At 36.0% G+C, this 24,677-nt stretch overlaps 1 protein-coding gene across 1 annotated transcript in view; it reads right to left on the bottom strand.

Annotated features, from left to right (window-relative positions):
* The window catches only part of IMMP2L (inner mitochondrial membrane peptidase subunit 2), a 905,116-nt gene that overhangs the window by 348,695 nt on the left and 531,744 nt on the right, over positions 1-24,677 (bottom strand). The gene's annotated exons all lie outside the window — the stretch shown is intronic.

Genomic DNA, 24,677 nt, shown 5'->3' with positions numbered 1-24,677 from the left:
CATTCTCAAAGGAATCTAAATAAGTATGTAATGAAGTGTTTCTTAAATTTCTGCTCATTTTGAGAAAGTATGACAATTGTAATAACCAGAATAGATTAAGTACTTCCTCATCTGACTTTAATCTCCAAAACAGTCAAGTGCATTGATGGAAACCTCAACGTAATTAATAAATCACCTAGTAGTGACCACACTATTGAGAAAGATACTGCTCAGCATAGACAGCGAGTCTATAATACACTATTACTTACACCAGGAAACAACAAAAAAACACTTAAGTTATAGGTGACTTCCTCAGGGGAGATAAAGCTCTTCCTATAATTCAATGCATCTTACTTACTTCTCTTCTCTCTCTTCTCATTTCCTTTTCTCATGTATTTAGCAAATATTTATTTTCCACATAAGCCTCAGAAAATTCTATCTTAAAGCAAGCAGGGTATAAATAATAAATACGCTTCACAATTCGATCCCTCACTTAGCCTAATCAATCAGCAGTATTTCTTAAGTAGACTGACCTGTGCGGAGCATTATGCTGCCCTCCTTCCAAGTGAACTAAACCTGGCCTTGTCCTGCCAATAAACCATCATCTGAAGATAGAACCATTTTCTAAATCTCCTGTTTTCCACCCAAGTATAGGTGAGACGTGGCTTAGCTTTAAAAATTCCTAAGGAGACAAGGGTGATAAGTCATAGAAGAAATTCATCCCTCTGGCATCATCATTTCAGAATTTCAGTGACATCCATGGAACGAAGTCCCCATCAAGCCAACTAAGGAAACACCAAAGCTTAACGCTTGATCTACATTGACACGATTTTCCAACAGACGTTATGTCATGAGTCAATCTGTACAAGTATCTTTCAACTGGGGGTGTAGAGATGAAGAGGCTTCCCCAGAGGTGTTAGGAGAAGGTGGGACTTTTTAAACTCTACTCCTCCTCAGACATCCTGAGACTTCCTGCTCCCTTAAAACTCTTAGGGATTAGCTGCTGTTGATGGGGGCATGTCATGGCCCTTGAGAATGTTGCGGGGGGGGGGGGGGGGGATGAGAGAAACACTGATCTGCACTCACTAAAAGCCTTGGCTCTCCTCAAGGATGATCTATACCCCATAGCTCCAGGTCTAAAAATAGAAACAGAAGGGTCACCAATTCATATCATGACATTCAACTGTTGGGTCACCAAATTGACTGATCCCTTCCCCAACCTCCTGTTTAACAGACCTGAGATGACCTTAAAACACATCCTGGAACTCTGATCAAAAATAAATTTCATTCATTTTTAATGCTGACCTTTCTTTTTCTTTCTTTCATTTCTTTTTTTTAATAATGGGAAAATGTTGCAACACTGAATGAGAAAGACAGCAAATACACAAAGCAGATGCAACTCATTTCTGACCAGACACAACACAAAATCACCCTTGCAGCTGTGTACCAAATGCTCACGCCCTCAATAAAAGAGCCATACATGATGTAGCCGTGAAACCGTTGACAGGGCTATATGGTCACAGAAGACCCTACAAACCTGCTGCTGTGGACATGAGGACATGATGTGTGAAGCTGGACCTGATGGGATTCCGCACCTGCTTTAATGGTGCCCTGAAGGCAAGTGTTAGTGTTTGCTTAGCATCTGCAATAATGTGAGGACTTATTCAAAGTAAACTTTGATTTCATACATTTTTTTTTTGGTATCAGCTAAACACATGTACACACAAAATGACATCAATTCCTGTGAAATTCATACTTAAATACCCAAGGGCTCATAGTCTTGGTAAAAAATACATAAACAAATCATCCAGATTATTACAGCACAAAATGTCCCTTTTCAAACACATATACATTTATAACTTCATTCAAATCACAGGTTCTTAGGCTTCATAAGTATTGGGGGTGGGTGGTTAATGCATGGGCTTTCAGAGGGTTATGAAACCACTTAGAATCACATATGTATTTCTATGGGCCAAGAGTCCATGATTCTCATCAAATGTTCAAGAAGGTAAATGACTCCAGAAAGTTTAAGAATCAGTAGTTTAGACAGGTGAGTGAGAAGTCAAGGGTATATTCAATTGCAATCCCATGCCACAAGTAAGAGAAAACAGAAAATGTCAGTTATGTATACATGACCACCTTAGACACATATCTGAATAGATCCAAAATACTGGGCCATGGTGAGTTCCACTATTAAATTATGACTCAGGAATTTATTATCTGGGGGAGTTGAAAAAGAGAGTACACATGCTACTAAAGACAAAAATTTCTGGGTTACAATTTCAGTAAGATAGTTCCTATACTTAAAAATAGCTAGCTATAAATGGCATACAATAAACAGTACATATGTAAATTATACAATTAGATAAGTTTTGACAAGAATACACCTGTGAAACTATCACTATGATCAAGACAGTGAACATGTCCATCATCTCCAAAAGTTTCTCCACAATTCCTTAGTAATTCCACCCTTGAGCCCTGTCCCCAAAATGTTATTGCATTTCCCAGAGTTTTATATAAACGGTTGAATGGTGACCCCCAAAATGATATGTCTATGTCCTAGGGTGCCTGGGTGCATCCGGCTTTGGCTCAGGTCACGATCTCACAGTTCATGAGTTTGAGCCCTGCGTTGGGCTCCGTGCTGACAACTCAGAGCCTGGAGCCTGCTTCAAGTTCCATGGCTTCCTATCTCTGCTCCTCCCTTGCTCACTCTCGCTCTCTCAAAACTAAACATTAAAAATTTTTTTAATAAAAATAAAAATAATAAAACAAATGATATGTCTGTGTCCTAATCTCTGGAACCTGTGAACGTTGCCACATTTGGGAAAAGAGTTTTTGCAGATATAACTGAGTTAAGCATTTTGAGATAAGAGATATGGATAATCGTGGATTATCCAGATGGGTCCTAATTCTAATGATAAGTGTGATACCACACTGAGAAGAAAAAAAAAAAAAAGAGAAAAGACAATGTCAACATAGAGGTACAAAAGAGGCAGAAGCTACCAGTTCCAAGCCAGAAGACATGGAATGCCAAAAGCCGCCAAAAGCTGAAGGATGCAAAGAAAAAGGTTCTCCCCTGGAAACTCTGTGGACAGTGCACCCCTGCCAACACCCTGATTGTTTTACTTCTAGCCTTAAGAACTATCAGGGAATTTAAAGCCACCAAGTTTGTGGTGACTAGTTATGGCAGCCACAGGAAATTAATTCATATTCTTTTTTGCCTGGTTTCTTCCATTCAGTGTAATTACTGAGATTCATTCATGTTGCGGTATATATTAATTTCTCACTCTTTTTTTATGGCTGAATATTATTTTATCATGTGGATACACTAATTTGTTTATGTATTCAACTGCTGATGAACATTGGAGTTGTTTTTAGTTTGGGACTATGACAAATACTAAAAAATATATATATATGTTCTTTGATTTACATTTGAATTTTTGGTGCTACCATCCTTTTGACTTGATTTCCTGAACTGTTAAAAGTGTAACTAAATTACATCTATTAGAAATGGGGCCAGGAAGATAATGAAAGGATACCTGTAGGCAGCAAAAATAAATTTAGTAAAGAAGATGCATTTTATTCATAGGAGATATCTCATTTTCTAGAGGACCTCTTATTTAAAAAATAGTTACAATTATTTTAATAACCTTAATGTTCCTGTGTCCATACCCATGGGAGATTAAAAGAGATTATTAAAAGGGGTGAGAGAAGAGAAAGGTTCTGCTATGGCAGCAAACACAATGACCAGCAAGAATACAACAGCTAATAGCCCAGTAGTCAGAAAAGAAATACAAATCCAAATCAAGAAGAATAATTTGGCCACCTAGGCTATTTAGGTATTGAGTTACAGGTCATCTTGATATCTAAAAAAATGATTCTGAAAACATAAATATTATACCAAATACTTTCTAAAGGGGTCATATATTAGAAAGATTTCCATCTAAAACAGCTATGCTTAAATAGTTAACTCTTGGACTGCCTGGGTGGCTCAGTCTGTTAAGCATCCGACTTTGGCTCAGGTCATGATCTCACAGCTCATGGGTTTGAGTCCCATGTTGAGCTCTGTGTTGGACAGCTGAGATAGAGCCTGGAGCCTGCTTTGGAGTCTGTGTCTCCCTCTCTTTCTGCCCCTTCCCCACTTGTCTTTGTCTCTCTCTCTCAAAAATAAATAAACATTAAAAAAATAGTTAACTCTTAACCATCTATATGGAGAAGAAAAATATTCAGAACCATGTAGTTCCTGAAAAATGGAAAATAGCTAAATTTTTAATGTAGTTTTCATTCAACTATGTACTTTGGCTTACAGACCTAATTATAAGATAGTACTCCCCATGGATGCAATGTGAGTTTCCTGGTTACTACAGTACTCCCAGCATCCAGCCCAGTGCTCAAGCCCAGCTGGGCATGGTATTTATCAAAGGAATAGATGAATGCAGTTACCTCAATGGATGGCAAGATGGCTGCATGAATAACAAATCTCTATTTTAACTAATTTAGTATTAAATCTTCTTTTTAACATTGCTCGCTCACTCTGGAATGGGATTTGGGATTCTGGTATCTTCTCAGATCCCTTAAAGTTTAAACATTTCATGATTTATAATAGGCACGTCACAAGTTTCCTGGTTATTTAGCATAGTTAAATGTCTGTGTCTAACCTGATAGGTGTGTGTGTGTGTGTGTGTGTGTGTGTGTATACATTGCTATATATATATATATATATATATATATATATATATATAGCGCTAAGATTTTCCTCAAAAAATCCAAATTAGGAAAAATGCAAAAACCAGAAAAATTACTTTGGTATCATTGTCACCGAAGTCCCGGGTAGCACATATTTTTTTAAAAGCATACAATAAAATTCAATAAAACAATCACAGCCAGAGCGATGGTGCAAGCTTACTTTCATTCTACTACCTGAAGCCAATAATTTAAATTCCTATTCCAAGGAGTTAGAAGTTAACGATATCTTTTTGCTCCCTATAAGACCTGGCAGCTCTGTCTAAAATGGTGTGTCACAGAAAAATTTCACCATTTAATCCTTAAAACAAAGTTTCCCTAGTCTTTGCCTTATTGCAAAAGAGAGTGATGTTGACAGAAGGATCAAACTGTTTGCCCTCAAATGCCATGATGAATGCATAACAGAGAAGAAAAAATGTGCATCGTAGATTAGATTACTGGGCTTCTAGCAAGCTTTCCCCTGCCAATTACAGAAGACTTTCCATTTACATATAAATAGCTCAGAAATTCCAACACAAATGTACTTGAAAACAGTGAATCAAGTAGTTCAGAAAAACATGGATTAGGTGCATTTCAATTTAATTTTAAGGTGTTTACAACAAGCATGTGTTCAAGTAAATAAAAGAAATGGAGTCAATTCTTATTACAGAAAGCAACATCTTTTTAAATTATTGAAATTATTCCCACACAGCTCTTAAACCCTTCAGTCAAGGTTTCTGTTAGCATGCTGTCAGGTTTTCTGCCTTAAAAAAAAGGGGGGGGGGGAATAAGCAGTTGGTTGTATAGCATTGTAGCCTGATGTGATGTCTGGGATAGATAATGCAGTTTTTTTGTTTTCTCTCAGGTTTTGTCTGGTCTATATTAGAGATGGCTCTTGAACTAGGTAGTGCCTTATAAAAGACATAAATGGATCAAGGTGCTTTTTGCCAACAGAACGTGCTTTTATCTTTCGGTCCTACTGGTTTAAATCTAGTCCTTGTCTCTCACACTGGAAGACATTCTGTAATGAGTATAACCTCATTAGGAGAGTCTAACCACTAACTCGCCACAGATTAACTACTCCATTTATTGATCTATTGCTTCTAAAGAACCACATCAACTTCCACTTCAGTTTCACAACTGGATTTGATAGATGGCATAGACAAACAAGTCTGTATGTGACTAGTATGGGCAGAATTCAGATTTCTCAATTCATTTATGGGTCTAGATAGACACCCAGAGAAAAGGATGCTGCTTTTGCTAACTGTTCATGCATTGAAAATAATATTGGTGTTTCTTTATATTTTACAAAATATATCATAATTATTTGTTCTAGGTAAAGAACTGAAAATAGTTCACTGAATTCTGCAGATAAAATGGCTGAAATTTTTCCTACTAATAATGGGGTGTGTGTGTGTTTGTGTGTGTCTGTGTGTGTGTGTGTGTGTGTGTGTGTGTGTGTGTGAAAGAGAGTAAGTAACAGAGACATACAGAGACAGAGAAACTGCAGACCATTCTATAAAGGGGATAACTAAGGACATTTAGTGGCAAGCACTTAGTCTAGGGGGAGATTCTGGACAGCGCACATGGCAGAAACACAACTGATCTACATATATAGCTAAAGTGCTTACAAAAATGACTATGTAAATTTCATCCGCCGTTGATAAAGCACATACATCACTGAGTACCTATCATGTGCAGGAAGTCTAATACTGTTTGTCTACGAGTTACACAGTGTTCAGACACAAACCTTGATATATTTACAGGAAAAAAAGTGCTAACTTGCTATTTCATGGGGCAGAATGGTGTCAGAATAGAAAGAAATCTAAATTCACAGACTGTAGCAGTATTATTATTATTTTTTTTTAATTTCTTTTTTTAACGTTTATTTATTTTTGAGACAGAGAGAGACAGAGCATGAATGGGGGAGGGTCAGAGAGAGGGAGACACAGAATCTGAAACAGGCTCCAGGCTCTGAGCGGTCAGCACAGAGCCCGACGCGGGGCTCGAACTCATGGAGTGTGAGATCGTGACCTGAGCGAAGTCGGCCGCTTAACCGACTGAGCCACCCAGGCGCCCCAGTATTATTATTTTTAATCACAAAAGTTTCACAGCTTTGGGGCGCCTGGGTGGCGCAGTCGGTTGGGTGTCCGACTTCAGCCAGGTCACGATCTCGCGGTCCGTGAGTTCGAGCCCCGCGTCAGGCTCTGGGCTGATGGCTCAGAGCCTGGAGCCTGTTTCCGATTCTGTGTCTCCCTCTCTCTCTGCCCCTCCCCCGTTCATGCTCTGTCTCTCTCTGTCCCAAAAATAAATAAAAACGTTGAAAAAAAAAAATTTATAAGTTTCACAGCTTTGACCAGGAGAAATAATTTCTTAAAAGGCAAAAGCAAAACAAAACATATATTTAGCTAACAGATTTGAATATAGGGCAAAAATAAGTCTTGTGTATTATAGAGAATTAATTTCTTAAAGTTTATATTTTAAAGGATATTAATATGATTAAAAGTTTTAGAAGCTCAAAAACAAATGGCAGATTAAATCTAAAAAAAAGAGTGCAGCTGTCAATCAACTTCTGCTGTGTCTTTTTATAGACATCTGAACAACCCTGGGGGTAAAACTATTCCTTATTAGTGTTTGCAAATAAGTCGCCAAAACTGCAATGAACATGAGATTTGTTATAACCTTAGCCAAAGCTTGGTAAAATGAATTTGCATTGTTAAAACAAGTAATCAAAATCTCTGCAGCTCTGCCATTAGCTTCCACATCAAACAAGCTTATGATGAACACATGGGTCAGTGATAAACTGCAAGTGTATTGCTCGGCATGTGACTTTTTCCTTGCACTCTACCACGTTCTCTCCCTTCCGTTCTTGCTCTACAAATTATACAAATTAGATTTTGCAATCAGCATTAGAAAAATCAGCACAAGGAAATCTCTATGCCTGCCATTATTGTTGAATATACTCAATAATCATCTTCTTTCCAAACAAAGATAACAGCAAAAGACTATGATGAATTTTTTATGCAGTGGAAAAACTGTAACTTATTAGTAATGGATATAGTACTGTTTGTGCATTTGCTTATTAAATATGCCAACAAAAAGGAGTTTTCTGGAAAAAATATGAATAGACCTCATTATTTGAGACCTTGTTTCTCTAGCAAGTATTATCTGCTGCTAACATACTAAGCTTTTAGTAGTATTCTGAGGTCAGTCTCTTTTATTTTCTCTTACTATCACATATGTTGCTAAAGAAAAGCCTATGTATTTAAAAAGAAAAAAATGAGCTATATTTGCAATCTAAAATGATTGGGTTTGGAAGAGGGAATAAATTGTATGAATAATACTGCAAAAACTAAGTTATAAAATAAGATTTTCCTCAAATGTCACTAGAATCTGAACCTTCCTCTTAAAAAATCCGAGGTATACTCTAATGGATTAGGACACATAGTGCATCAATTAAAATTAAATAATTTTTACATAATCGCATATCTTTACATAATCTTTACTCCTTTTTAGTATCCAAGCAGATGTTTAAAGAAAGTGTTAAGGTGTTTCCACCTGTGGTGTACAAAGCACGAGGTAGAGAGTAGCTGGAACAGTATGCTGTACACCTGAAACTAATATGTATCAACTGTACTCAAAATTAAAAAAAAAAATTCATAGAATAAGTTCTAGCAAACAGCTTTTATTAAAGCATCTTCTGAAAAATCACCATTAAAAAGATATTGAAGAAACCAGAGTTAATTTAAAGGAAGCAAACAGGATTCTCTAAGTAGTTACAGTTGATCAGATGCCACTACAGAACAGTTACCACATGAGCTTTCAACTGATTTAAAACTCATGAACATTGATCTGATTTCTGTAAACCAGTGGAATCACCTGGGTGCAATAATGGAGAATTTAACAACTTCTTTGGGGGCATAGTTCAGGGAAGGGGAAGCAGAGAATTACATAAGGGAAAGAGGTGGCTTCAGCTCACTGCGTCCCAGGGCCAGCTGAGATGACAATAGACAATGTCTCCACACTTTCCAGAGTGCTCTTCTGAGAAGTGGGGTCCTCTGGGGAGGCACTTTCTCCATTTTAGAGGTGAAACAATTGAAATATAAAGAGGTCAAGTGACATATTCAGGGCAAACCACAGATAAGCAGTCAAAGACATAGAGCTCCCTGTCTCTCTGGATCAGGTGTCTCTGGACAAGCAGGAATAAGCTCCTCTCAAAGACTTGTTTCATCTCAAGAACCAAAGGTTGTAATGAAAGTCACCCAGCCTCGGCAGAGAACTAAATACTCCAAATTACCCTATCAATACCTACAGTCCACAGGTAATGGTCATACGCTTTATGGCTCTTTTGCCATGAGTCTAAAAACATTATATAACTGTAAGCCTACCATGTTAGAGGAAGATGAAATGACTGTTATATTTAAAAAATAAGGTATTTGAGTATTTCAATTTATAGTTCATCACTTTCCACACCAGCTATAATTTCAGCCGCTTCAACCCAGCAACACATTTTTGAAATGACTGAAAGAGTGAACCAGATACTCCTGATTTTTAAGAAAATCATTGTTAGTCAAAGAGAAGAGCAGCTTTACAAAAAATATTGACAGCATAAGAGAGGTTCTGGCAAGATTCCAGATCATGTCTCACAGGCAGTGTGAAAAGAGAACAAAAGGCAGTCACTATAATGTAACAGTGACAGAATCATAGGGACAGAATGCTAAAATCCAGTCTGCCAAAATCGCTGCTTCTCCCACATTCCCAATTCCTTGCAGGAAGCCGTTATCCAGCTCAATCCAGCTCCTTACTACAAAGGAAGACTGGGTCCAGACTGGTGAGATTCTCCCTCCAGAACCAAATGACAGTGGGAGGGAGGTACAGACTTTGGGGTTGAAACCACTGCAACTAATCACTAAAAGGAAATTAGAGAGTTGAATTAGATACTTTAAAAAAATCGGCAACTTTTGTGGCCCCTGGGTGGCTCAGTCCATTGAGTGACCAACTCTTGGTTTGGGCTCAGGTCATGATCTCATGTTTTGTGAGTTCAAGTCCCACATCAACTCCCCTGCTGACAGCACAGAGCCTGTTTGGGATTCCCTCTCTCCCTCTTTCTCTGCCCCTCCCTCACTTGCTCTCTGAATCTCTCTCTCAAAATGAATAAACTTAAATTAATATTTTTTAATTTTAAAAATCAGCCACGGTTTCTTTTAATTATGAAAACATATCATCATATAATAAGTGTCAATAGATGGTGCGGTTCGTTGTGTTATCATGAAATATTTTGGCTTCTTTTCCTCTTCCTAAATGGGCATTGGTATAGCTGGAAGCTTCTACAGAACAAATAGGGAAGTCAGAGAAGATGCCAATTTTGAATCCGATGAAAGATTTAGCTTTGCAGCTCCTAAAGAAATCTCATTGAGTGCTGTCACTAACACTCAAGCCCAGAAACTTCCTGGCCGTGTGGGGTGGGGTAGGGTGGGGATGAGGGGAACATTAGGCAACTGAAATTATCAAGTATGTGTGGCTGAAAAGAGCAATAGTAACATTGTTTACATTAGTAAAACATGACTTACATAGGTACCCATTGTATTTACTTTACTATCAAGCAGAAATGTATTTGGTGAGAAAAGTTGAAAGCTAATGAGAGTCATCAGTGATACTATTTTGATTTTATAAAATGACTCTCATGCTGAATTAATGACTTGATAAAATGAAACATAAAAATATTGATATTACTGGTGACAATTAGTTAACCACTCGTACAGGTTTATAGAACTTCCCAGTTGAAAAAGCACTTCTTGCACATTCTTATTTGTACTGCATAAATTGTCACTTTCCGTTTGCATGTTTTGAATGGTGACCCTGTACTAAACCTGATAAGTTAAGGGCAAAAATTAACAAAAGGCTAAAGAACTTTAGAGAGAAAAATGTGTCAACATGAAGATAACCACCACCACCACAAAAAACTGTATGCATCCCCACACACACTGAACAGTTAAATAAATGGGTAACTAATGGTGGGAGACAGATTCCTCACTGCTGGAGTGGGAGATCAGAGGAAAGCAAGGGAATGGTTACTCGATTATTTTTCTAATAGATAATAGAATAGATAGTTCTAATTCTACTAGAATAATAGATTAGGGGACACCAGTATGAACTCATGTTTAGCTTAATATACATACAAATAATTACATGTAAAAGTGTGTATATACACAGATAAGCAACAGATAAATGTATTTCTTTGCTTTATAAGGTGAGAGGGCCTAGAAGCAACCAACCCCCAACCCCATGGTAGCAAAAATACCTCCCTACCTTGGTTTCTATTTTCCTGGAGAACTCTAAATAATTCGAGCACACACAGAAAGGAGAGGGGGTGGGGAGGAAGGGAAGAAGAAAATAAACACTGAGGTATAATAAATCTAGCAACACACACACAAGATCTATATGAGGAAAACTGCAAAACTCAGAGGAAAGAAATCAAAGAAGATCTAAATAAATGGAGAGCTATTCCATGTACATGGATAGAAAGGCTGAATACTGTCAAGATATCAGTTTTTCCCAACTTGACATACAGAGTCAATGAAATCCCAATTGAAACCACAGCAGGTTATTTCAGGGATATCAACAAACTGATTCTAAAGCTTATATTGAAAGGCAAAAGACCCAAAATAGCCAACACAATGTTGAAGAAGAACAAGGTCGGAAGATTGACACCACATGACCTCAAAACTCACCATAAAGCTACTGGAATCAAGACAGTGTGGTATTGGCAAAGGAACACACAAATAGATCAATGGAACAGAAGAGAGAGCTCCACACAGATCCAGTCAACTGATCTGTGACAAGTGAGCAAAGGTAATTCAATGGAGGAAGGATAGTCTTTTCAACAAATTGTCCTCAAATAAATGGTCATCCACTTGCAACAAAGAAAAAAAAAATAGAGGTAGACTTTTCACCTTTTATAAAAATTAACTCAAAATAGATCAGAGATCTCAATGTAAATCACCAAATTATAAAAGCCCCGGATGATAATTTAGGAGAAAAGCTAGGTGACCTTCGGTTGGTAAGGACATTTTATGAGACTGATATGCTGCAAACTGCATTAAGTAAGGAGGCAGGTAGGGGGTACTTTTTAGATATAACACCACAAGCACAATCTACGAAAGAAAAAAAAAAACAGGTAACTTGGATTTTATTAAAATTGTAAACATCATTTTATAAAGTGAAGACAATCCACAGACTGTGAGAAAATATTTGCAAAAGATGTTATCTGATAAATGACTTATACCCAGAACATAAAAAGAACTATTAAAAGTTATCAATAATGAGAACAAGAAGAATTAGATTAAAAATGGGCAAGAGATATGGCCAGACCTCTCACCAAAAGAAATATACAGATTGCAAATGAGCATATGAAAAGATGCTCAACATATGTCATTAGGAAACAGCAAGTTAGAACAATAACACACCACTATACACCTATCAGAATGGCTAAAATCCCAAGGACTGAATACCAAATGATAACAAGGATGTGGGACAACAAGAACACTCATCCATTGATGTTGGAAATTTAAAATGGTATAGCTACTATGGAAGACAGCTTGGCGGTTTCCTACAAAACTACACATACACTTACAATGCAATTCAGCAATCACACTCCTTGGTATTTACCCAAAAGAGTAGAAAACATGTCCACACAAAAGCCTGCACATGAATGTTTGTAGCAGTTTTGCTCGTACAGCAGTTTGTTTGCCAAAACTTGGAAGAAACCAAGAGGTACTTCAGTAGATAAATAGATCAATAAACTGTGGTATACCCAGACAATGGAATATTATTAAATGCTAAAAAGAAATGAGCTATCAACTAATCAAAAGATATGGAAGAATGTTAAATACACATTACTAGGTGAAACAAGGCAATGTGAAAAGGCTACATACTGTATTAGTCCAAATATATGATATTCTGAAAAAAGCAAGCCATGGACAGAGTAAAAATATCAATGGTTTCAAGGGGTTGGGATCACGAGAGAAAAAGAGAGGGATGAACAGGCAGAGAAGGGGGCATTTTTAGGGCAGTGAAACTATTCTGTATAATAATGTCTTTGTGGATACACGTCATTATACATCTGCTAAAGTTTATAGCTCTGAAGAAAATTTAGAGGAGGCAGATGTAATTTCCAGTGAGGTTGATTAGGAAGAACTCCAAGGAGGAGAAATTTGAGCTGGTCCCTGGTACATGGGTAGGATTTGGACAGGAAAAGAACACACTAATTATTAAGTATTAACATGCAAGCTTCCTGAAGCAAAATGAAATTACATTTCTCTTTATGTAGCTCAAATGTGCTTTGAAGTCATCTGTAAGATGTTATTTTGATACATGCAAATCATGTTATGTTGCCTATACTACAACTATTATTTTTATAAATGGAAAGTTGTTTAATCTTGATACAGCAGTTTATATTATATTAAAAAGTGATTAAGAAAGTAATATGTTGGGCGCCTGGGTGGCGCAGTCGGTTAAGCGTCCGACTTCAGCCAGGTCACGATCTCGCGGTCCGTGAGTTCGAGCCCCGCGTCGGGCTCTGGGCTGATGGCTCAGAGCCTGGAGCCTGTTTCCGATTCTGTGTCTCCCTCTCTCTCTGCCCCTCCCCCGCTCACACTCTGTCTCTCTGTCTCTCAAAAATAAATAAACATTAAAAAAAAAAAAAAGAAAGTAATATGTTTTCATAAGACTATGCAAAAAAGTATGTCTATAGTCATAGGACTTAACTACATTTTCCTCCATTGCAAAAAGTAACCATGTAGTCTACATAATAGAACTACATCGTTTTACATATGAATTCGTATAACATAGCTAATCCATTCCATTAGACTTCCCATGAATTATCTAGTTAGCACATATAAAAAGTAAGAAATAAATGTTGCAGTCAACATCAAGGTTTAACTTCCCCAGAAGAATATAGGGGAAAATTAACAGAATGTTCACCAGGAGAGTGTAAGCTTCCATAAAGCTTAACAGAGTTCTCAATAAATAATGCTGTTGTTTTCTTTTTTAATTACACACACAAATAAAAGATTGAATTAAGATATCTAAATTTGGCCCTAGCTAGGATCTCTAGTGCAGTATTGAACAGCAGTTCAACAAAAGTTGAACAGAATGATATTGAACACAAGAGAGTGAACACCTTTTTCCTAATCTTAGAAGTATTTGATCTTTTGCCACTAAGGATAACTTTACTTGTAGATCTCTTTCGTAGGTTCTCTTTGAAAGCCAGGTTGCAAAATTTCCCTTCCATTCATAGTTATCTGGTAGTTTTTGTTCTTGTCGTTTTTTTATCATGAACGGGTGTTGAATTTTGTCAAATGCTTTATTTGCATCTTTTGAGATGATCAGTTTTCCTCTTAGTCTATTAATTTGGAAATTATGTTATATTGTTTTCATGTTAAACCAACCTTTAACTCCTGAAATAAATGTTACTTGGTCATAATATATTATCTTTTTTATGTATTGATAGATTTGATGTGCTAAAATTTTGTTAAGCATTTTTCCACCCATGTTTATGAACAGCATTAGTCTTAATTGTTTTCTTATAACTTTGTTTTCATCACCAGGCATTCACTTCTAGAAGAAGAGTTTAAAGAAATTCTTCTAGCAGAAGGAAAGATGATACTATATGGAAATGTGGATTAATACAAAAGAATAAAAAATGACAGTAGTAAAAATCCTAGTAGATTTTAATCCAAGCTGATTTTAACAGATGTGCAAAAGCCTGCAAAAGACCAAATATTTTTGAAAAAGACAAAGTTGACCAACTTGCACCACCTGATTTTATGACTCACTATAAAGCTATTTTAATAAAGACATCGTGCTAGTGGCATAAAGATACACAAAAGGGTTAATGGGACAAAATCGTCTAAAAATAGACCCACATTTACACGGTCCATTTATTATTATTATTTACAGAGCTGTCCAGGTAAATTAACTCAAAATGGATTATTTATTTAAATATAAAACCTAAAATTCTAAAAATTTAAGCAGAAAATATAAGAGAAATTCTTCATCACATTATATTATGCAAATATTTCTTAGATAGAACAGCACATGTATGAATCATAAAAGAAACAATTAGTTAATTGAACTACAAAATTTAAATTTTGAGAGACGCTTTGGGAGACTCTTATAATTAAAAGTTTAGACTGGTGGGAGATATTTATGAGACATATATCTGGTAAAGACTTGAATGCAATAAATATAAAGAGCTCTTGCATTTCAATGACAAAAAACTGAATTTTAAAGATGGGCAAAATATTTGAACATACACCTTAGAAATGAAGCTATACAAACTATGACCAAAAACTTCATCAAAAGATGGTTAAGTCATTGGCCATTAACAAATGCAATGTCAAACCACCGTGGGATACCACCACACATATTAGCTAAAACTGCCAAGCCTGACCAATATGAAGAGTTGGCAATGATGTCGAACAAGCTGAGTTCTCCTGCAGTGCTGGTAGGAATGCAAAAATGGTTCAGACATTTTGCACAACATTTAATAATTCCTTCTAAGTTGAAACATACACTTACCATAAGATTCACCAACTGCACCCCTAGATGTTTACCCATGAGACATGAAAACATATGTGAATACAAAAATGTGTATGTTGATATCCACAGTGGTGTTATTTATAATAGCCCAAAACTGGAAATAACCAAATGCCTACAGACAGGTTAATGGATAAACAAATTGTGATATTATCCATATAATGGAATACTATTCAACAACGAAATGAAACAAATTACTCACACATGCAACAACATGGGTAAATCTCAAAGTATTATGTTAAGTCAGAGAAGCTAGATGTATGAGATTCATACGCAATGCTAGAAAAGGCAAAACTGTAGTGACATAAAGTACATCAGAGGTTGTACAAAAGGGGAACAGGGTGATTTAGGGGATTGAAATGTTCTCTATCTTGATTTTATTATAACTTCATTGAACTATATACTTAAAATTGGTGCATGCTATTGTAGGTAAATCATATTTCAATAAAAATGGCTAAAAACAAAGTATTTACCCAACTAGGGGAGAGGAATGAATGCTCACTTACACACTCAGTTCTTGCTCAGCACGGGGTGGTATGTGAGAGATGAAATGCAAAGACCCATTAAGGAACAGTCCTTGTTTTGCAAAGAATTCATAGTCTAGTGGAGAAGATAGATATGCATAGAGCCAACTACAATATACTGATGGTAAGTCAATAATAGATGTATAAATGGAATTTTTTAGGCATAGGGGAGAAGGATGAATTCTGCAAGAGAAATCATGACAAAAACATGGCAACTATGTGGGGACTTAAGAGGTGATTAGGGTTTTATTTATTTTTTAATATTTATTTATTTTTGAGGGACAGAGCATGAGAAGGGAAGGGGCAGAGGGAAAAGGACATGCAGAATCTGAAGCAGGTTCCAAGCTCTGAGCTGTCAGCACAGAGCCAATGCGGGGCTCAAACTCACGAACCTCAAGATCATGACCTGAGCAGAAGTCGGATGCTTACCTGACTGAGCCACCCAGGTGCCCCAAGGGGGATTAGGATTTTAATAGGTGATCACAACTGCATAATTGTGAACTGTTCCTATATATTTAGGTGTGTCTATCCCTCCATCCACCTACCTATTCTTTCATCTTTCAAATACCACTGTATTTAGATAAATATATTAATATCCATCCTTTAGGTAAATAGATTTTGTCCATTAACCACTTCATCTGAGAAACTGAGAAACTGAGAAAATTAAATCTTCAAATTTAGATACAATTAAGGGTGAGCAACCATCCAGTTGCTTAGGTTTTCCATGCTAAAACTAGGAAAATTCCAGGCAGACAGGGAAGAGATGGTCACCCCAGATATATCAAAAAAGCTGTTATCATGAAAAATACAAATTATATTGGTACATCAACCTCTATATAACTGGTTATCAAGCTCTCATTTGTTTTGATATTAGATTATAAAACATTATTCTCAGTTTTAAATACACTTTGCAGCAGATTTTTAGAGTTTACTCAACATGTTGTCAAGGCATCACCAAATGTCTGAAATAAAAGTCTGTTTTTCACTAGCTAGAACTAACAGAAAATAGGTTTAATTTATAGATATAATTTTACTTTTTTTTTTCTATCAATTCTATAAAGGAAGAAAAGACGGGAGGTGAGAAGAAGGTAAGAAAAGAGCTGAAGACAAAATTGTGTATTGTAGAATAGCAACACTCCAGACTTCGTACCACAGAATTTATTGTCTTGTGTTTTATGTTTACTAATTTCTGAAGAACAGCTAAGAGTAAATTTGGACTGTATGACACTGCATATTTGCTACATATCCTAGCTGCAAAACCTTAAATCTGATCCTATGAGAAACTTATCTACCTCAGTGTGTAACCTAGAGTAACAACAGGTGTCATCATAATAGCAGACACACACTCCAGCACCTGTAACAGTACCTAACGCTTAGTGGGAAGTAAATATTGTTGAATGAAAACAAAACAGACAGATTGTTAATTAAAGTTTATCGAACTACACACAGAAAAACTCCACATATTACGAAACTGTATTTCCATTATAGATCCTGTACAGTTATACTATTTTTTAAATCATTTTATTAGTCAGTTCAATAACAAGACGTTAAATGAAACCAGAGAACATTATGGAATTCAATAAACCTTTGAGAGGATCAAATAAAGTCCTACATCAAAAAGACATCAGCTTCCCCAAGCCTCCAAAAATGTGTACTTTTACTTAAACTACCACTAGTACCTCATTCTGTATTTCCTGCACCGCTTAGACAAATAATACTGGTAGAGGCCTAAAATATAAAGACAAAGAAAGTATAATCAGTTAACCCTGTTCACATCTTCCCACATAAACAACTGTACCCCCTAAAGTAAAAAAAGCTCAACAGGCTTTTTTGGTCTTTTATCTCAGGGTAAATAGCAGTTGCCTCCCCTGCCCTGACCGTGGAATGTGATACACATTTCTTCTGAATGGGTTGCAAAGCAAAGTGTCAGTTTTGCTTCCACACTTGGAGATCATTGACCATTCTGTTGATGAAAATCATAGAGCATGCAAGAAATAGAAGACAACACAACTCTAAACAAAAATACGGAACAACATGAATTAGTAGTTATAAACACTTTCAGATAGAGCAAGTGTTAGAATAAGACCTTGACCAAAGAACACAGGGATAAACAGTGACTGCCTCTCTCTATATGACAGATTAGAAGTGAAATGGGCCAAACATATATGTACTCACACATACACACCAACATTTCTTGCCTCAGTCATATACATGCTGACATATTTAAATGCTAGCAATAATATCTTTGAGAATTATGGGCACAGGCTATGTATGGTTGGGCACTTTTTGAAATTACTGATTATCCCCCCTATTAGTTTGTGGGAAGCTACAGAAATATCAGACACAATCATGTTACATAGCAATAAGGCAATACTAAATCGTTCTTTTTTTTTCCAAATAAATTTCTTATTGAGGAAGTCCTTCTTAACTATCTCTAGTCATCAACAGAGTACTTCTCCTCCTAAAGAAAGTCACCTAATATTGACTATTGACTAGGCTGGTCACTATACACACACACACACACACACACACACACACACACACACACACACACACCCTCTTATAACATTTCATGTTTGATATTTCTTATATTCCATGTTTAATACTGGATGAGCTACATCTCTGGGCCTCATTTTCTACATCTGTAAAGTGGGAATGAAAACAGCACTTACTTCATAAGCTTACTGTGAATGTTAAGTGCTTAAAACAGAGCCTCACAGATAGGAAGTTCTATAACTTCTAAGACATTATTGTTATTACTGCTTCTCATTATTGTTTGCTTTTAATTATTCCCTCTTTCATACCAATCTAAATCAACAAACAGGGCATTTTAGAACTAGAAACACCTTAGAGCTGACACAAGAAACCCAAATCTCTAGGTCAAGTTCACTGATGTTTATAATTCTATTTCCTATAAGCTCAAGATGTGCATTTTCCCAGAAGCCTTCTTTTGCATAAACAAGGCCCCTTAATGACAGTGAGAAAACCCTGTTAATTCAGTTGTGGTCCCAGCTCTACCAAGGACAGCTGGTGAGCCCCAGGTAAGTCACCTTCCTTTTGGTGGCCTCAGCTTACTCATTTCTAAAATAAAGTGTTTGTACTTGAAGATTGCTAAGGTCCCTCTTAGTTCTAATATTCTGATTCAATAAATCCCTTAGTGTTCTTTAATGTATTTATATGACGTTATAAATTTGGCTTTTTGACACTTTAGAATTTATCTCTAGACACTTAACTAGATTATAAGCATCAGGATCCTCTAGGGCAGGATCTTTATTTTCCTTTCCTTTCTCTCCTTAGCACTTTGCTCATTCAGAAATTAGATGATTAGCCAAAAAATGTCCAGTGAGTGAAAAATAAAGGATTAATAAAGCTATCAGTACTTACAGAAGCAATCTGGAATTTTATCGATGTTGCACTTATATTTTATTAATACTACTACTTAATTAAAAAGCTGCTTCATTTTATCATGTAAAAGGGTATTTTTAAGGGTACCTTGTACCCATGTACAAGGGTATTTTACAAACCAAATACCTTTATCCTTTTTGTGGTTTTGGATAGATGAATATAGGCCTTAACATGTTCAAAATCGGTGCCACTTATTTTCCTAATGCATCCATTAAGATTATAAACTTCTCCCTAATGCCGTAAGAGATCATTGTGTAGTAGTTTTGTGATTAAAAGGAAACATTTTTGTTTATTACTATTGTCAAGTGATATAGTGTTTTACCACAGAATAAATATGCATAGGTACTAAATGTCAAGGACCAATAAGAAGCAGTCAGAAGTGCTGAGTAGACCCCTCACTTTTAGCTAGCAACACTGTTGTATAAGCTCACTCAGACTGAAAATGAAATTTTTTACAAGGCAAAATTTAATTAACATTTTGTCATCACCATACTGTTCTGTTGTAAGCTGATTTTCTTCATCAAGCTGTTAGGCGCTTATATACTTAAGAGGCTAAGATGACCTTAGACTAACACATCTACTACGGAACATTAGTCTTAAGAATTACGTGTTCAAATTTGTAAAGGTCTAAAGGTTTTCAAGGCAGCTGTAAACACATACTCTTCCTGAAGTGGAGGTTTCGCAAAGATCTGGAATGCAACCACTAAGATATATTACAAAGTCAGAGGAGAAACAGGAAAAGTAAGAAAGTACAGGAGAATCACCAGATGTAATTGAAGTAAAAAGCAGAAGTCATTAATTTCTCAAGAGTGCCTTAGATGGTTTTAAAGCCCATTGTGAATGCATTAGCAGGATATCATTTTCTATTGCATGAGGAGTAATATCAAACCGAGGCAAGCTTTGTAGTAAATGAATGCCACAGCCATCTTTTGTGAAAAGGGGTCATTTTAATTTCAGAGTCTTCATTACATGGGAAGGTAACTGACTAAACTGAGAAGTAACATTTACAGTATAAATAAACTCAGTTCTCTTCAAAACACGTGATTATTAGTCACATATTTACTTTCTGGGTTATCTCATATATTGAGATTTACATGATAGAATCTTGGCCTTTTCAACATCAGACAGGAAGAAAACTTTGCTAAAACAACTTAAGGTTAGTAATTATGCATAATTTTAAATAATGTAAGGGAGGGTAATAAAAAGGGACTAATTACTTGAAGAAAATACAGAAAATTAGATACAGAGGTGTTCAAATTTATATCTCTATTTCCAGATGACAGTTAAAATGCAATGTATTTTATCAAGAAGTAAAAAAGTTGTATTGATGTACCCTACCTAATATCTGTGCCTAAAAAATTTATCCATCATAGAAAACTCTCCCAAAGGTCAGTATGATATTGCTAAAATGCTGGTAAAGTATCAACCACCCCATAGTTAGTAAAGGTTGCAATGAAGAACCCTAATTTGGAGTTGAAACATTTTCTCATATTCAGTGGTAGGTATAGCACTGTATTCTAAGTCAAGAGCTTGCGTCCATTCAAGAGAAGTTACAGAATTTACAAGACAAAGAAAGGGAATGAGGGTCCAAAGATTCTTATTTTTATAAAACCTAAATGTAATTATTTGGAATTCCTGGGTGGCAAACATGAAAATATGAACAACAGATTAACAGATTAAGGGAAAGTAAACTGAAGAAGCAATAGAAAAAGAGATAATGCACAGCACTGCCTGGTTTACTTATTGTTGAGGAGTCTATCCTCATCAATCACTACCAGTAAAGGCGGTGGGGGGGGGGGGGGGAGAGAGTGAAAGTCATCCTCTTTTCCAACCTAAAACCCATTCCTGGTTGAAGCGAAAGGGTATGTTCAAATACCCTAACCTAGGTTAGCAAGTCCACCAAATTCTACTACAATCCTGGATAGTGTGCACCGAGCAATCACAATGACCCACAGGCACCAGCATCTAAGTAAAATGGAAAGAGGTGAAGAGGAGTTCTGGCTTGTTCAGTAACATGAGCCTTGGGCACACAACTGCTTTTAGTTGTAGAAATATAATGGAAATATAATAAACAGTAAAAAAGTATACTGATTTTTAAGTTGAGTATGTATGGAGAAGGGTATCATTTTCTATACTTTTCTAGAGCTAATTTTGTATCTGAAATTAGTTGAAATCAAACACAGTTTAAAATCAAAGGAGGCCATCCTCATAGATCAGGCTATTAAAAGAGAACATATCAACAAATTTTGGGAACCTTCTCAGAGCATAAGTAATAGCTAAGGTCAAACTTGGGAATGATAACTCATTAACTAAAATTAAGGTTTCCACTTTGATCTAATATAAAAAAAGAAGGTAATAGAAAAACATTTTAAGCCTCAGAAGTCAGGGAATTTTTTTTTCTTTTTCATCTCTCACAAAATATTGGGGAAACAGGCATCATTTCCTTTTGAACACAGTTCCTATTCCAAACTCTGATTACCACAAAGTACAGAATAGGTTGGTCGGCATTAGTAACATGAAGAAAACCTTGATCTCATGTCTTTCGTCATTATTTTTTTATATCTGTTCCAACCATTAATTCAGAACACGTACTTCATTTTAATTTCAGAAAACATAAAAACTCAAATTTGAAAGCTGAAGTTTCAGAATTTACTCATTAAGAGTAAGTTATTCAGTTATTCAGGCGCCTGGGTGGTTCAGTCGGTTGAGAGTCCAACATTGGCTCAGGTCATGATCTCATGGTTTGTGAGTTCAAGCCCACATGAGGCTCTCTGCTATCAGCACAGAACCCACTTCAAATCCTCTGCCCCCCCTTTCTCTCTGCACTTCTCCAGCTCACAATCCCTCTCAAAAATAAATAAATATTTAAAAATAAAAAGAGTAAGTTATTCAGATTACCACTGGAATGAAAACATATAATGGAGTGTTCCACTAGAATCATAAAAAAATTTCAAAACAGCTAGTTTGTTTTTAATAAAAATGGAATATAATTCTATAAACATATGCAATCTATTAACCTTTATGATTAACATAAATATTATACTTCTGGCACTTTAAGGAAGACATGTTCATATGCTATGTTTGGTAATGCTCATTAGTAGGTAAATGTTACCCAGACAGCACAGCATTATATTTAGCATCAAGTGTAGATAGCCTAATTCAAATAAATTCATGTAAATTTAGATCAGTGAGCTCTCCTCTTTGTATTCCTTATTTATTTGTTGGACCGTATAATAAAATATTAACACAGTTACTGGTAAAGTATGGCAACACAAAAATTAATATTGGCTACATTAATCAAAAGTTCACAAAAATAGGGAAGTCAGGAAGTAATTCCCACATTTCCATTCCTCCCTTAATCATGTGAAAATTTTACCTAATGGATATTTTTCCATTTCTCCAAGTATGTTTTCAGCTACCATGAGACATACCAGCAGAACATTAGCCAACTTCTATACGTTTAGGCTCATTTTACAGAAGGATATGTCCACCACACTCGATGTTATTTCCATTAATAAGAATCTTTAACTAAATTTCCTAAAATGATTTATTTGTAAAGAATTTGATATTTCCATTAAATAACTAAATTCCTCACATAGTTTTGGGAGTTACCAAAGTGACGAACATTTTGTAAGTTGGGAAATGTCAGGATATAGAGAGTGTTAACCACAGTGGCATTGAAAACAAATCAAACGACCTGAATTTTCACTCTTACTGAAACAACCAACCAGTTTAGGGGATTTTATTCCTTGAATTTAATGAAATACTGAAGGTAACAATTATATAAAGAGTTTACCAAATCTATCTAATATCTTATATATCCTGAAATACCATTTTAATCTAAAACTTTCTATTCTTTATTTTAAGAATTTGTGATGGCTCCCAGATTTTAGAACATATTCTTTAATAATGACACATAACAGGGGTGTCTGGGTGGCTCAGTCAATGAAGCATCTAACTTCAGCTCAGGTCATGATCTCATGGTTTGTGAGTTTGAGCCCTGCATCAGGCTCTGTGCTGACAGCTCGGAGCCTGGAGCCTGCTTCGGATTCTCTGTCTCTCTATCTCTCCCCAACTGGCGCTCTGTTTCTCTGTCTCTCAAAAATAAATAAACGTAAAAAAAAAAAAAAGAAAAAAAAGAATGACATATAACAAAGATGTGTAAGACTTTAACTATGGCAATAAAGCACTGTATGATAAATCAAGTTTTAGTTACATCAGAAAATATCATAAATTAATATTGTTGCCATTACTTGGCTCAAATATTGCACTGAAGGGACATATTCAAATTGCTCACTTTAGCATGCATTCAATTATAAATGTATAATGTCATCACATAATTATGGCTGTTTTGAATTATGATTCACAGCTGGTATTTCTGGTATGATAAATCTTCCAAAAGATAATCCTGCTTACGGATTAGTGGCTAATTCTGATGGCCATGTACCACCTAAGGAAATTTAAATTAATGTATTCCTGGGGCTTATAAATTTTTGATATTCTTTTATTGAAGAAACATGTAAGTGCCTACAAGGTAAAATATATGAAACTAAGCCAAGTTGTGGTCAAAAGAATAAGTTTAAAGAAAAAAATAATAAAGCTTGATCTACTGAATGTTTCCAAAATGAGTAATAAATGTGTTTTTAAAAAAAGTTTAAGTTTGCACTTGCCTCCAAATGTGTCTTTGTGGGAGCTCATTCTATCCTTCTTCACTCTAAACATACAAATGTACCAAAGGGCAGCAATGACCTCTTCACTGCCAGATACAGTGGCTTTATCCAGTCTGCATTCTTTTAACTTGTCAGGGGCACATGTCAGGGGCACATGGCAAAGTTAAACTTTTTGGAACTATGTCTTCCTTTGGTTTCCAAGATACCACTTTCCTGAATCTCTTCACTCTGCCTATATTTCTGATTGCTCTTTTCAAGAGTCAAACGTTGATAGATCCCAGGATCCTGAACTTGAGAAGCTACTTTCCTCATTCCATTTGCACTCCCTGATGGGGTTTTACGTACTCTCACAGCTCCAACCACCACCTATACTCACATGACTTCTGATCTGTTTTTGGCCAATGCCTTTCCTTGGAATTTCTACTGGGGCACTGACATCTGGACATCACACATATTATCAGAGAGAGCTGAAGCAATCTAAAATAGTTAGTGTTAAGAGCATAGATTCTGGAACCAGAATGCCTGGGTTTGAATCCCAGGTCCAATAGCTGTGTGAATGTGAGCAAGTCATTTAAACTCCCTGTGCCTCAGTTTCTTTATCAATAAAATAGAGTCCGTCGTCGTCGTCATCATCATCATCATCATCATCATCATCATCATCATCATCATCTACCTAATAAAGCTGCTAGAGGGTGAAATGAGCTTAGAATGGAGCCTGGCACATAATAAGTGTTGAATAAAGTATTTGTTAAATAAATTAGTAACAAAATAATTTAAG

Source organism: Puma concolor, chromosome A2, assembly GCF_028749965.1.
Source record: "Puma concolor isolate L17-30 chromosome A2, mPumCon1.1.hap2, whole genome shotgun sequence".
Lineage (NCBI taxonomy): Eukaryota > Metazoa > Chordata > Mammalia > Carnivora > Felidae > Puma > Puma concolor.
The sequence above is the reverse complement of the archived record's forward strand: the minus strand, read 5'-3'. Positions and strand labels throughout refer to the sequence as shown.